Raw genomic sequence first — 14,894 nt, 5'->3', positions numbered from 1 at the left:
GGGCTACGAACATCCAAGATGCTTATTTATTAAGGTGATAATTTTTGAACAAGTTGGATTTAATAGGGAATTAAATTGTTTAAGCTCTCAACATGAAAATTTGGGATACGAGTATCTGGGATATTTATTAGGGGTGAGTTACTTAAATAATTTCATTCACGGAAATAATAAGCTTTGTCATTTGATCGTTGTCCCCGTTATTTCGTCAAGCTCTTCTGAACTTATATTGCTTAAGATCCGAGATGGATAAAGAAGCGAGAACGTCTTCATGAATGAATTAGGTGGATCATACCTTGAAGGGGTGATTGAAGAAGCTTCGATTATCTAGATGATTTGCGAAAATGCGAGACACGGTTCGACGATGTTTTGAGATCACAAGTCAAGGGGGTGATTGTAAGGCCAAAAATGTGACTTGCGATATCAAAGTACGAAACCTGTTATATATTTACGGGCAAGTTAATAATTAAAGTGGGCGAGAAATCCGGACACGAGACGAGAGCTTCGACACGCGTTTAACTTCAACGGAAAAGCTTCTAGATTATGTTTTTGTTTGGCTATATATAGGACATTTGTTGTTAGCTTTATGTGTGTTTTGTAAGGTGAAATCACCCACCCAAGGAGAGGGTGGGATCGGTGTTCTTTAATATTATGAAATCATTTTAAACCGATTACGAGATCGTTCGTTATATATTTTATCTTTATATTATTCGCTCGGTCGTTTGATTTCACACACCCGTCTCGAGCACCTATCAAGAACAAAACCGTTTGTTGTCGGATCCGGTTTCGGGACCTACAGCAATCATCCCAACAAGAAAGACATTAGACTTATATGCTTGGGAAATTATGATATTAAATAGTGTATTCAGATACTAACTTCGAAAAAATATTTGGATTTTACAACAAAACTTGTACAATGTAGCAGCCAAGAAAAACATGGATGAAGGCCAAGTTTAGCTCAGTAAATGATGAAGAAAGATACCATAATTATACATGAAAAAAAATAAAAGTAACAAAACTATACAAAATATAGCTAAACTTTCGGATGGATGGAAAGTTTTGGCTAAAAGTTCGCCAGGCAAAAAATAAAGAAAAATCAAAACTATGAAACTATACAAGACATATATAGCTAAACATTTGGATGGATGGAGAGTTTCGTATGACAGTTTGCGGGGAAAAAAATTAATCAATTTTGGTTCCTGAAATGATTGTTTAGCAATTAGTACATACAACTCAAATTGATTTTTGTGCATATACATGGTATTGGCTATCAACACCAAGTTATAAATGATTTCAACTAACTAAAAATCATTTTCAAATCCTAAAATGATTGTTTAGCAATCTGATGCAGAAAAGAGAGACTTGCGAGAAATTGGTTTCACCTGACTTCTACGAAGTACAAATTTTAAAATTAATAACACAATAGATAACGACAACCTAAAATGTTGTTGAATTCAAATTATGTTTTATCTATGTTTTATCGGCTTCCTTTAGAGCACTCCATCTCTTCCATTGACTATGAAATCAATAAAGGCATTTTATGTTTCGTATTGTTCCTATGTTATGCAACGATCTAACCAAAAAGTCTCTTATGTCTTTGCCTAAAACTCAATCAAATATATGCATTTATATGTGTTATTTTAAATTTATATCAGCATATGCTTCAATTAGGACATTCTAATGTCCTAATTGTTTTAGGTTGCGTGTTGGTTGGACATGACTGATAAATTGATTATTTTTTTTTTAACAATCTCTACTCTATACATTTATACATTGACCTACTCAATCTCTTTGTTACGTCTTTATCTAACACGTATGTAGGGCCCTGTTTTGTATTGTAGTCTATTATTTCATGCTATTCACGATGTAATTTATTAGCTTTCGGTTTCGTTTATGTATGTTTGGGCCCGAGACCTTGTAAACAAAGCCCATTAGGCCGTTAATAATAGATAGAGAGCATGGCATGGCTTCACATATAAAAGGTGAAGCATGCACATGCTAACACAACCTTTTTGTCAAAACTTCATCTTATCCATTGCCAACTCTCTCCTTACTCTCACTTTCTTTCCATTTCTGGAAATAAACACAAACCAACAAGATCCAAGATCTCGGTTACACACAAGTGATTTCCGCTAGCTTGGTGTGAGATTGATCCAAGAACTTAATTGTTTGATCCGTTCTAAGGACCTACAATTGGTATCAGAGCTTTCGGCTCTACAAGTTGTAGTTCTTGGGTCACAATCTTGGATTTTGGTCTTGTTTGAGTGTTTGTGAAGTGTATGCTTGTGTTTCAAAGTATGTTCAAGTGTTCTTAAGAGGTTTCGGGCTTAAGAAAAGTGTTTGCAAGTTATTTTTGAAGTTGTTTAAGTGTGTTTCGGGTTTATTGTGGTGTTTGAAGGCTCAAAAGTGGTTAAAAAGGAGTTTATCGTCAGATCCGTATGTAAAAAGTGAAATTTTTACTTTCTGAATAAATTCCAATCGAATCAAGATTGGGAATTTGAATCGAATCGAGTTTTGGACATTTGAGTCGAATCGAATTTTAGACATTTAAGTCGAATCGAATTTCTGAAACCATTCAAATCGAATTTCTAAAACCAATCAAATCGAATTTCCGAGTCTAGTCGAATCGAGTTTCAAACTTAATCGAATCTAATTTTCAATCTAATCGAATCGAATTTTCTATTCGATTCGATTCGTTTATATTCGATTCAATTCATTGTGATTCGATTAGATACCTTTTGTTTTGATTCGATTTATTTGTACTAGTTTTTTGACAGAATCTGCTATTCCTCAAGACTGCCAAGGTTTCTAATCTGATTAACAAGATGTCTCATGATCCCCAGTCGAAGAATTGCCTAATGCTTGAGAATGAGGTTGGAACCATAACAAAACCTCCTAAGCTTATGAAATTTGAAAGTAATTTTGACAACTTTAAATGGAGGTTCAAGAAATTCGAAAGAATGACTGACTTTGCTCTTCTTAGATCCATTGAGAGAGGACCTCACAAGCGTACGAATGAAACTCCTGTGGGACATGTTGATATCCTTGTTGAAGGCTACGGTGAAGAAGATAAGAAATTGGTTCTTGAGGATGAAAAGGCTTATGGTATACTTAGTGTGTGTTTGTTAGCTGACATAGCTCAAACTATGAGAGAATACATGACTGCCAAAGGGCTTTGGGATGCTTTGGTTGAGAAGTTTGAAGGAAATCTTGAGATGAGAAAGAGTCGAAAGGAAATGTTGAGAGGAGAATTCAACATGTTCAATCACATTCAGGGAGAGTCTATTGGAACTCTCATTGGGATATTTGAGAAGTTGATTGCCAAAATGAGAAGCTCTGTTATGACATGTCTGAAATTAATCTCTAGTTGTTGAATAATTTGCCTTATACATGGAATAGCAGTTTTATCACCATCAAAAGAACAACAAATCTGAGCATTACCACTATATCTGACTTGATCTCTACCATCAAGTCATTTGAAATGGATGATAAGTGAGCAATCATGTTAGTTCTCTGATTCAAGCTGGGATCTCTACTGCTTCTGGAATCAGCTCTGCCTTCCTCAGCCAATCACACCCAACAATTCATCCAGTTGATGGTGTAAAACTTTACACCGTTCAGTCTGACAACAACAAAGCTTTTAACTCATCAACAAGTTAGCAATGCTCATCAAACTCAAGTTCATTCCAAGATGCAGTAAACAAAGCCATTGAACAAGCTCTCAAAGCTTATGGAATAACCAAGTCTACAAGTAACAACACCAGCAGCTCAATCCAACCCACTCAAGTTGATGATTCCCACATTGCACTCTTCCACGCCTTATGACCAGCAATCAAGAATTGATGCAAGGAAATCTGCTACCCCCATCTTTCCAACAAGGAGACATTCTGGATATCAATGAAAAATGATCTTGAGAAGATGGACATCATGTACACATGGCCATGACAGTTCACAGGGCCACAAACTTCATGAAGAAATATGGGGAAAACAGCTTCAAAGACTCCAACAGCAAGAGCATTGGGTTCGATATGGGTCATCTCCGTTGCAAAAACTGCAACAAAATAGGGCACTTTGCAAGAGATTGTACCAACCCAGCCAAGCCAGCAAATGATGTTATGATAAATTGAAGTCTCGGATGAAGTTTGGAAGAAAAGTGACAAGAGACCAATGGGACATAGCAGCTCTTCGGGTCTACGAGTTCTACGAATCAGTCAAGGAAATTCAACTAAAGGGAACTCAAGCTCAAGGGCTCTAGTAACATAGTCTGCTAAATTAACTAAGCCAGATTAGAAGATCATCAATTCAATCAGCTGGTAAATCCGTTGAATCTTGCCGGGATGGCATATGTGGGTGAAGATAAAGCTGCTTAAAGCTCTACATTAGAAGGAAACCAAGACACTCCTGACATTCCCAAGGTACCCAAACATCTTTGCTCTCAAGCTTGTATCGACAAGGCAGAAAGCTATATAACTCATAATGCTGCATTAATAAGAGAAAATCTATACTTTACACATTTGAATGATGAATATAAAAATATGATAAGTTATACACTACTAAAATCAAAACTCATCATGACGACATGGCAAAGTTGCATGTAAAATTATTTTCAGTCAAATAAGACAGTTGAGTTGAAAAACGAACAGCCAAGTTAAATGATAAAATTGAGAAACTAGAACTAGAGCTATCACAAAGAAAAATAATTGTAATTCCACCACCTTTTAATGACAATTACACATCCCTACCACATTTTAGTTTCAATTCTCCTCCCAAGGATGAAATGGTCTCTGGAATTGGTCACGTACCAAAATCAAAGATATTTGTTCCTTTTGTTCCGAAAATTGTTGATCCAATGCATATGCCTGTTGATTCTAATAGTGATTCATCTTATTCAGCATGTTGTGTAAAAGAAAGTGGGTTAGTGGAAAATAACATGAGTTGTGACAAGCAAAAACTCTCAAATTCACCTTTTGTCTCTAATGTGAATTTGAAATCATCATTTACCAACTCTGTCTGTAATAATAACAATACTATTTCAATGCAAAATACATTGTCTTCATCCTCGGATGGTGATGTAACCTGTGAGAGTGTTGATGTTGGCACTTCTCACATTATTTTAAATGAAAATGTTGATGTTATTTCAGATAGTGATTGTGAAACCATTTATGATGAAACATTTGTTGAAAATTGTAATGATTTGAAAAAGTCTGTTGATGTGAACTCACTATGATGAAACACTATGGTCATTATCAAGAAAGCTTTGATAATGCTTGTGACACAAATGCTTTTGATGGTTGTGGTCATAGACCAAATAGTGTTTACAATCATGTTCCTTTTCAAGGATCACTTTTCCCACTACATCAACCATATTATAGTTCAGATGAGTTCTATGGTGTTTATAGGAGAAAATGTTGTTTTGTGTGTGGTAACCCATCTCACCTTGCAAGACATTGCAAGAACTGGCATAGACAGCAGAAGGAAATGAAAAGACAGCTTAATCAGTACCGATCCAATGTTGCTAGGTGCTCAGGGTCAAGGATTGATCAAACTGCTAATGAACCAGTGAAATGGATGTGAAATCCAACAACCATAAGAAAGCAAGGAAACCATTTTGGATAACCAAAAAGGAAAGATCAAAAAGGAGTTCAAAGACTAAAAAGTCCAAAGACTCGCAAGAAACAAATCAACAAAAGAATCCAAAGGTCGAGAGGATTTTGTTTTGAAAACAAAGAGGAGACGGTCCAAAAGATCTTCCAAAACTAGGAATATGCTTCTGTATGGATTCTTAAGGACTGCTCTTCCAATTCTAATTCACCACAACCTTTTAGTTTTCTAAGAAACAAGATAAAATTTGGTGATTTCATTGTTAACCTTCTCTAGACAACTAAGTCTCAGGAACCCATGTCTAATTAATTGTTAATGAGTGTAGGGTCAGTCAAGAAGGCCTGTCAATAGTATCTAGTACTTAGACAGTGGCTGCACCTGGCACATGACAGGAGATGAGTCCTTACTATTTGGCACTCAACCGTTTGATGGTGGACACGTATCCTTTGCTAGAGACATGGGAGGGAATATAACAAAGAGAGGAAAGGTTTAAAATGGTACCCTATCTTTTAATGATGTCAACCTCGTGGAGCAACTCAATCATAATTGGTCAGCGTCTCTCAAATATGTGACAAGAAATTCTCCACCTTATTCACTGAACATGAGTACTTGCTCTTGAAACCAGGTTTTAAAGTCCCTGGGTAATGGATTCTGATTCATACTCCAAGGCACAACAATGCTTATATATTAGATATGAAAAGTTCATATTCACAACGATCGAACTGCTTCATTTCTAATATCTAAAGCCTTGGAGAACAATTCATCACTTTGGCATCGACGTCTCGATCATGTCAACTTTAAGAATTTGAACAAATTAGTTAAAGGTGAGGATGTGAGGGGTTTGCCTGTTAAAACTTTCTCTTGCATTGAAAAATATCTTTCATACTCTAAATTAAATGCAAGCAACACAAACTCACTCACAGGCCCAAAACTGTTAATTCTATTGATTCCATTCTTCAGCTATTAAATATGGATCTGGTCGGTCCAATTCATCCTGTGACAATAGGCCGAAAAGCCTATTGTCTTGTTGTTACTAATGATTTTTCTCGTTTTAGTTGAGCTTTCCTCTTAGGAAACAAGGACGAAACCTCTCATTTTCTGATCAAGTTCATGAAACTTGTGGAGAACCAAACTGATAAAATAGTCAAGTGTATTAGAAGTGACAATGGAACTGAATTTTGCAACAAAGCTGTTGATGACTTCTGTCATTCTAAGGTGATAAATCATCAGTTTAGTGCCATGTACAACTCCACAACAAAATAGGGTTGCTGAACGACATAATCGAACACTGATCGAAGTTGCAAGAAATGCTTTCAGACTCAAAGCTACCATTGTTTTTCTGGGGTGAAGCTATCAATGCAGCATGCTTCATACAAAGCCGTGTGCTGATCAACAAGCGTTTGAAGAAGACTCCATACGAAATCTACTACAGGACCAAGCCGCAAGTCAACTACTTCAAAACATTTAGATGTCCTTGCACTCTGCTCCACACAAATGCCAACTCAGTTCCCAAGTTTGCTGAGAAGGTTGATGAGTGCTACTTTGTTGGGTATGCTGCCAACAAGACCTCTTATCGAGTTTAAACAAGAAAGAAAAAGTGATAGTGGAACCATTCAATGTTGATTGGCAAGAGCTTAATCCAACTGATGCACACACGAGGCCTAACTGGTTATTCGATTATGATGGTCTATTCAATCAGTTTCGTGGTATCTATACCTCTCCTACTACAACTGCTCCAGTGTCTACCACAGCGTCTCAGTCAGTATTAATGCACGTTGTTTTAAACAGTTTGGATAATGTTCATCAATCTACTGGTCCTTCAAACACAAATGTATTGTCTGCAGCTCCTCAACCAACTGTGGTCAACCCTGGTCTTCAACCAGCAGATACAACCGACCTTGTAACTGTTGAAGATGCTTCTAATTCTGATTCAAATATTTGATTCATGTCGGCCGACAACATTGATCCACTGAGCATGTGGTGAATATTCAGGTAGAACCTAGTGTGGTAGAGTCTATTCCCACACCAACCTTATCAATGATAATATGCAAGTTGCTGCTGAAGAGATAGTTGCAAATGAAGTTACTGCTTAACAACACGGATTCCACTTCATTTCCCGCAATTTTTGTTCCTTTCTTGGAAAATCTCTGAAATGGTCCCATTGCTCATGAACATGTGGTTGATCAGCCTGACACAGTTCAACCAGCTAGTGATGTTCTGCTTAATACTCCACGCATATTCCATCCAGTCGGGAGTCTGACAATCGATCTTCAAGTGGAACCCATTGATCAAGTGGATGATATTACTCAGCTGCCCATTCATCGGTCATACCTAACGGAGAACATCATTGTTTCTCCTTCTGCCGGCATCCAAACAAGAAGCAAGTCTGGTACTATTAACAAATTTCTTTTTGCATGTTTTATTTCATATGTTGAACCAAAGGATTACAAGATTGCTCTCAAGGGAAATTCCTGGGTTGAAGCTATGCACGAAGTATTGTTGCAGTTCAAGAAGCTTAATTTTTGGCGACTGGTCAAGAAGCCCGAGAACAAGAAGCCGATCGGTACCAGAAGGGTATTCAAAAATAAGAAGGAGGAGTGATCACAAGAAATAAAGCTAGATTGGTGGCACAAGGTATTTCTCAACGAGAAGGTCTTGATTACGATGAAGTTTATGCTCCCGCTGCTAGGCTTGAAGCAATTCGTCTTTTCTTGGCCTATGCATCATATATGAACTTCAAAGTATATCTAATGGACGTGCAGACTGCTTTCTTGTATGGGAAAGTAAATGAAGAAATCTATGTCAAGCAGCGACGAGGTCTTGAGGATCCAGATCATCCAGACTATGTTTACCGTCTTGACAAAGCTCTCTATTGCCTTCATCAAGCACCCCGTGCTTGGTATGCCACGTTAGCAGAACATTTGTTGAAAAATGGCTACCGGAGAGGTGCTATCGATCAAACACTCTTTGTCAAGAAAGTTGGAAGCAATCTGATCCTAGTCTAAGTGTATGTTGATGATATTATCTTCGGGTCAACGAATGATAACCTATGTAAAGAGTTTTCAGAGGTGATGAAGTGTCGGTTTAAGATGAATTCTTTAGGGGAGATGACATTCTTCTTAGGTCTACAAGTTGAACAAAAGACAGATGGGATTTTAATTCATCAGGTGAAATATGTTCATGAAATTGTTAAGAAGTTTGGATTCAAAGATGCCACTCCTTTTGTCACTCCAATTGCTACAAGACCGATGTTAGCTCCTGATCCATTAGGAAAGCCAGTTGATCAACACCTTTATAAGTCTATGCTTGGCTCCCTGATGCATCTCACTACAAGCAGACCGAACATCATGTTCCCATGTTCCCTGTTTGTCAGTGTACAAGATATCAGTTAGATCCGAAAGAGTCTCACTTAACTATTTTCAAGCGTATCTTCCGGTATCTCAAGGGAAAGCCTCGTTTGGGTCTCTGGTATCCAAAAACCTCTCCTTTGGAACTTCATGCCTACACCAACAGTGATTATGGGGGATGCAATCTTGATAGAAAATCAACTACAGGAAGATGTCAATTCCTTGGTGACCGACTAATTTCTTGGCAGCGTAAAAAGCAAGTCATTGTGTCTACCTCCATAGCCGAAGCATAATACATTGCCACCTCTAGCTATTGCTCACAAGTGATATGGATCCGGCATCAGCTGCTGGATTACGGTTTGAATTTCTTTAACACCCCTATCAAGTGTGACAATGATGCAGCAATTTGTATTGTGAAAAACCCGGTCCAACTTTGCAGACCTTTCCAGACCTTTTATAAAACTTTTGATCGTGCCCGATTTATATATCTTGTAGAGTTACTTGGCATGATCTATTTCGATTCAATCCATCGTTTTGTATTTAAAATTGAAAGTATTTTTCACATATATCACAATTTTAGAGAGTGAAAATGAGTTAAGTCTAACTCACCAAAAAGATTTTAGTTTGCTTTTAAGAAAATAAAAAATGAGTCACTTGACTTGCCAAAAAGATTTTAATCTCTTTTAATGAAAATTAGAAATTGATTAATAAGTGTTTCCTGTTCAGAGGGAACTCCTGTTTAGAAGGAGTCGGATATTTAAAATTCTAAAATTTTGAGAAATTGATACGACCTTTGGAATATGATAAGAAAATTGTCTTTAACGATCTTAGCACAAGAAAATAGTATATCAAAAGCCAACAAGATCATTGCTTGATGTGTAGATAGGCTTGATAAATGAGTAAGTGTCAAAGAGATATAGACTAAATTTCCCTGCCTATACTAGTGGTTGTGCATATAAGAAGCAGTTACATGACTCCACTTAAACTCATGTCAATGAAGGCAGAAATATAAATAACATGTCATACCCAAGTCTTTCTTTACCTGATCATAGTTGTCTTATGTTGTCATGTGTCAGTTTTTATTTATTTAGTGTCAAGAAAAAGAGTCAGAAAAAGAAAACAAGAAAAGAAAAGAAAAGAAAAGAAAAGGAAAAATGAAAAAGAGTCTGTCACTAGGATTTTAACTTCTAATTTATTTCTTATTTTATGTTTATTCAAGCCTTGGACTTTCTATGTTTGTAGTCATACAAGATCTAATTGTTAAGGCCCTGAATCTTCTGCTTCGTTTGATTTTCTTTCTTTTTGTTCAAGCCTTGGACTTTCTCTGCACAATAACATGGTATTATCCGACCTGATTGTTAAGGCCCTGAACTTCTACGTTATTTTAATATTTCTAGATAGAGTCGAGTGTCCAGACAATATGTTCTAAAGTATGTCAATAAGCATACCGTGATCAAATAAGAAAGGTTTAAGTTAAGTTAAGGTGATATATGAACACAAATTAAGCCGACTTTGAGTTCTTGGCATAATAACATTGAAATAGAAGTGTGATCTATAAGATCAGCACAATTAATAAGTTCAGCATGAGCACAGGGTAAAAGGGGAAGGAACCTGAAAATTAAGAATCCTACCCTTAATAGCCCAAAGAACAGGGAAATATTTTCCATTGATTATTAAATCTCAGCTCACGAAGAAGAACTTACACTTCCGGTTCGAATCATCCTGAGTACTTTTCAAGATAAGGGGTTCTTGGCCAGGTTTGGCTTTGAAAAGATAAGGATGAGAACCACGGGGATGTAGATCATATGAACAGGCAACCTCAGAAACACCAACGTCCAGTTCAAGATTCTGGATCAGATTTTCAAGAACAAAGAGGATCCTCCAAGCCATTGGCACGAACTGACCAAAACTCAAACCAGTAACCTTAAAGAACTCGGTTGTTAAGTTGGGAAAGGGATAATTAAAATCGATTTTGAAAGGATGATAAGAAAAATAGACCCACTTCTTCGACACCAGATCAGCCTTTGAAGTGGCATAAAAAATCTTGAAAATAGCACTATCATTGAAAGCAAGAGTAGATTTTAAAGTTTAAATGTTTGAATCCTTAAAAGAGCATTTTTCTTGAGAAGCTGCATCAAGGATATGTTGATCCATGAAATCAGAGTCACCCACATCAGAAATAGAGATACAAGGTCGAGTCACATTCTTACCATAATCAAACTAGAATCAAAAGAAGAGGAGAAAAAGAACAAAGGAGGTTAACTTTTAGAAGAAGCGAGATCAGAAAAGACAGAAATAGCGTGCGATTTGATAAACGGGGAAAGGAGATAATCACGCCTCAATTGTCGTGTACTATCAAAATTCAAAATCGACATAAAAGATAAAAAGATTTCAAAATATTTACAACCATAAATAGCTCGATACAGTTGTAAATATTAGGGGCAATTGTTGTGGGTAAGAATTTCAAGGATCCTGACAGACAGTATCCTCAAGAGAATCCTCACAGTGCATCAGGATCATGTATTGACTATCATTATCCTTTCACTATTGACTTGGTATTGTAGGCAACGGTCACAATTAATGCTCAGCTGAAGACTTGGTCAAACCATTAAGGATAAGAGACGTTGGAGGCTGTTATAACTCGTTTATGACAAAGATATGCAATCCGTAACGGTTCTAAGATCCTCACCAGGACAATTAATTCTCATTATTGCCAATTATTGTCATGTTATCCTTCCTGCAACAATTAGAAGTTGTTTAGATCGCATAAGACACATAGACACACCCGTATACACTCTTTTTTACTCATCGCAGCAATTAAGCACTTCCAACACTTGTATTAGCCTTTTTTTATTACATATAATTGAGGTAGGGGATAGATTTCCCCTCCTGAGGTTTTTTGCCGGAGTTCCTTTAAGGATCACGGGCTTTTTCCTCGCTAAATCGTTATGTGACGTGTAACATTTACTTATTGTTTTGATTACGCGTTCAAGCATCCTACCTCGCATACAAAGTTTGGTTACTTGATTATCCTCGTGTAATTTTTGACCAAAACAGTTTCAAATTATAAATTGATGTAAATATTTTGTACTTTTAAAATGGTTTAAATATAACCGGTGCAATTAAAGAATATTAAAATGGTAATTGTGTATATTTTTTCATTATTAAATGAAATGGTTTAGTTTTAGTAACGGTTTAGTATTATAACCATTGTCAATCTGCAAAACTTTTTAAGTTTCTAAAATGGCTCTATGTGGAACGATTATAAGTAATGAATATATATAACAGATTTAATGTTTCATTTTACTAAAGATGTTAACCGTTTAAAATTAATGATAAAAGACCGGTGTTAAAAGTTTTATCTATTAAACAACGCTAGTTTTCTTCTTATTTACAACATGTTTGGAAAATTGTTCAAATTAAAATGGTGCGCTGTGTAGGTCTCTGGAATGGATCGCTACAGGAGATATCACAAAATCTAAGGGTGCGGAATCCCCTCTGATTATGAGTATTAATATAAACAAGAACACAATTGAATGGCCTTTTTCACATACTTGAGAATCACTCAGGAGATTATACTTTAATTCTTTCACATATTCACTTTCTCCAATTTGAGTTTCCCATTTGTTACTATACCAATCCCAATGTTTTTTCCACCATTTTCTGCAGCAAAACTAGCACTCCCCCTTTGTTTACTCTTCCATTCTTGCAACAATCCTTGTTGCCAGTCATGTGCCTAGATCAGCCACTGTCTACAAGCCACTTGTTGTTCATAACTCCAGCTTTTTGTTCCTGCCCAAGTAAGGAACTTAATTAGTACGGGGGACCTAAGTAAGGAAGTCTAGATCTTTCAACACATGTCAAATTTTGAATATATAAGCTAGACATTCCCTGTAGCTTGATATATCTATGGAAAGGACTATGGATAGTCGGGAAGTATCTTTGAGGCTGTTTATAGTTGAATTCATTTCTAAAATAATTAACCTTTGAATTTTGAAAATGTGTGAAAAATCGTGCCTGGTTCATTTGGAATCGGGGACCAAACCCTGATCGTTGGTTAACATTTGAAGTGTAAGATTTGTTTGAATTCATATTTTGCTTTGATGTTTGATGCCTCGGTAAATTTACACTTTCCCTTCCGTCTGTTTTCTTTTCTTTAAGGTACAGATACTTGCAACAGAACCCTTAAGAAGACATTTAAAGCATGACCTATTTTCCAACTGATCACTTTAAAGGATGGGCTCACTTGACTCATTTCACTAGTGTTAATTTTTTATGATGATGATGATGAGACTGGAATCGTGTCAGTTTGTTAAACATATGAAGTTACGACAGATTTATACCAGTTTTCCTTTTTATAAAATAAACATTCGATTCTTTAGATTGTGTTACTGCCTCGTCATTAATCATACTACCTTTCACAAACTTGATCAGTATGAAAGTGTTCGCTTTAACTTGATTATTATTTTTTTTTCCAGCAGGTGAGGTGAAGTTACTTAACTTCGCCTTTTCTGTTTCAGCGAAGTTATTTAACTCCGTCTCAGTTAAGTTTGCCTGATCAGGGACGGCAAACTTGGGTAAGTTCGTTGTTCCTAATTCGTTTGTCGATGTTTGAACTACTGCTTGCTCAGGATAGGGACAAAGCTGATCAATGTTAAGCTCCTCATCAAGATGTACATTTACAATTATTAAAAGGGGGAGGGACTTCCGTGTAACCTAGTCCCTCCTTATCGTTAGAAGACCATAAGGAGCTTAAAGCATGATATAGGACAATAGAAGAGTTTCTAAATTGTTCAAGTTTTCTGTTTAACTCTACTATTTTGACTTGGAAGTCAACTATTTCCTTATCTTTTTTAGAGATAATTTTCGTCTTTTCTTCAACCACTTCATAAGAAAGATCTATTACTTGGACTTTCTCACCAAGTGTTGTTTTAAAACTTCTTATGTCTTTTTCAATGCTTTTAATCCTTCTTACATACTTATTTTCTTTCTCTTTTATATGGTGGTTGTCTTCTTTTATCTCATTTAGCTTTTTTATTAATTCTTTATTTTAATTATGAAGTTGATTTACCTGTTCAATTAAACTTTAAAACTTTAAACGTGACTCTTCTGTACTTACCTCAGATAGCAGATCACTCAGTTATGTCATGTAAGCTTGATCACTCCTATTGAAATTCCTTCCATCTTCCTTGTCAAAGTCTAACTTCGCCACATGAGCTTGGTCATTTACTTCTTCAACATTCAAGTTCCAATTATACCCTCCATCTTGCTGAGATACTATAGCCTTCACTTCAGTTCTTTCACCATATTGATTACCTGTTTGATTTGAACTTCTATCCTCTCTCTCATTTGTGCATTCATGAGCAAAGTTCCGTTTCTTTGACAGTTGTAGCATCGCACCTTAGATTTGTCAAAGCCTGGACTTTGTTCCACAAATCTTCTCCTAGTCTTGTTCGTAAACCTCTTGACTCTCCTTACTATCATCGCCATTTGCCACTATAAATCCATTTCTTCTAAGTCATCTGCATCAATCTGACAGTAGTCTTCATCCAAAGTTGTTGGATCGACTATCTTCCCTTTAATATAATTCTCATATGATGCAATGAAAGATGCATGTAGGGCAAACTGTTGTTCAGCTGACTTAATGATCATAGGCGTAGACAAGTAATTTACACTTTGAGGACTACCCGTTGATCCAACTGAGCTTGCTTGACTTTTTGTTAGAGTAACCCCTCCAGCAACAAAGCAAATATCACCATCAGAATTCACTACAACCTGCAAACTTCCATTTTCACTAACACCACTTCCCGTGTAGTATGCTGCAAACCTAGAGTTAGAACCTGAAGAAACTTTGGCTCCATACATAGAAGGATCCTGTAATCAATCACTGTTCTCATTCTCTTCATGTTCATTTCATACCCTCTAAGTCTATTGATTGCATTCTCCAGT

Source organism: Bidens hawaiensis, unplaced genomic scaffold, assembly GCF_021521415.1.
Source record: "Bidens hawaiensis isolate Kalapana, Puna unplaced genomic scaffold, B.hawaiensis_p1.1 tig00036887_1, whole genome shotgun sequence".
NCBI lineage: Eukaryota > Viridiplantae > Streptophyta > Magnoliopsida > Asterales > Asteraceae > Bidens > Bidens hawaiensis.
This window is presented reverse-complemented; position numbering follows the sequence as displayed.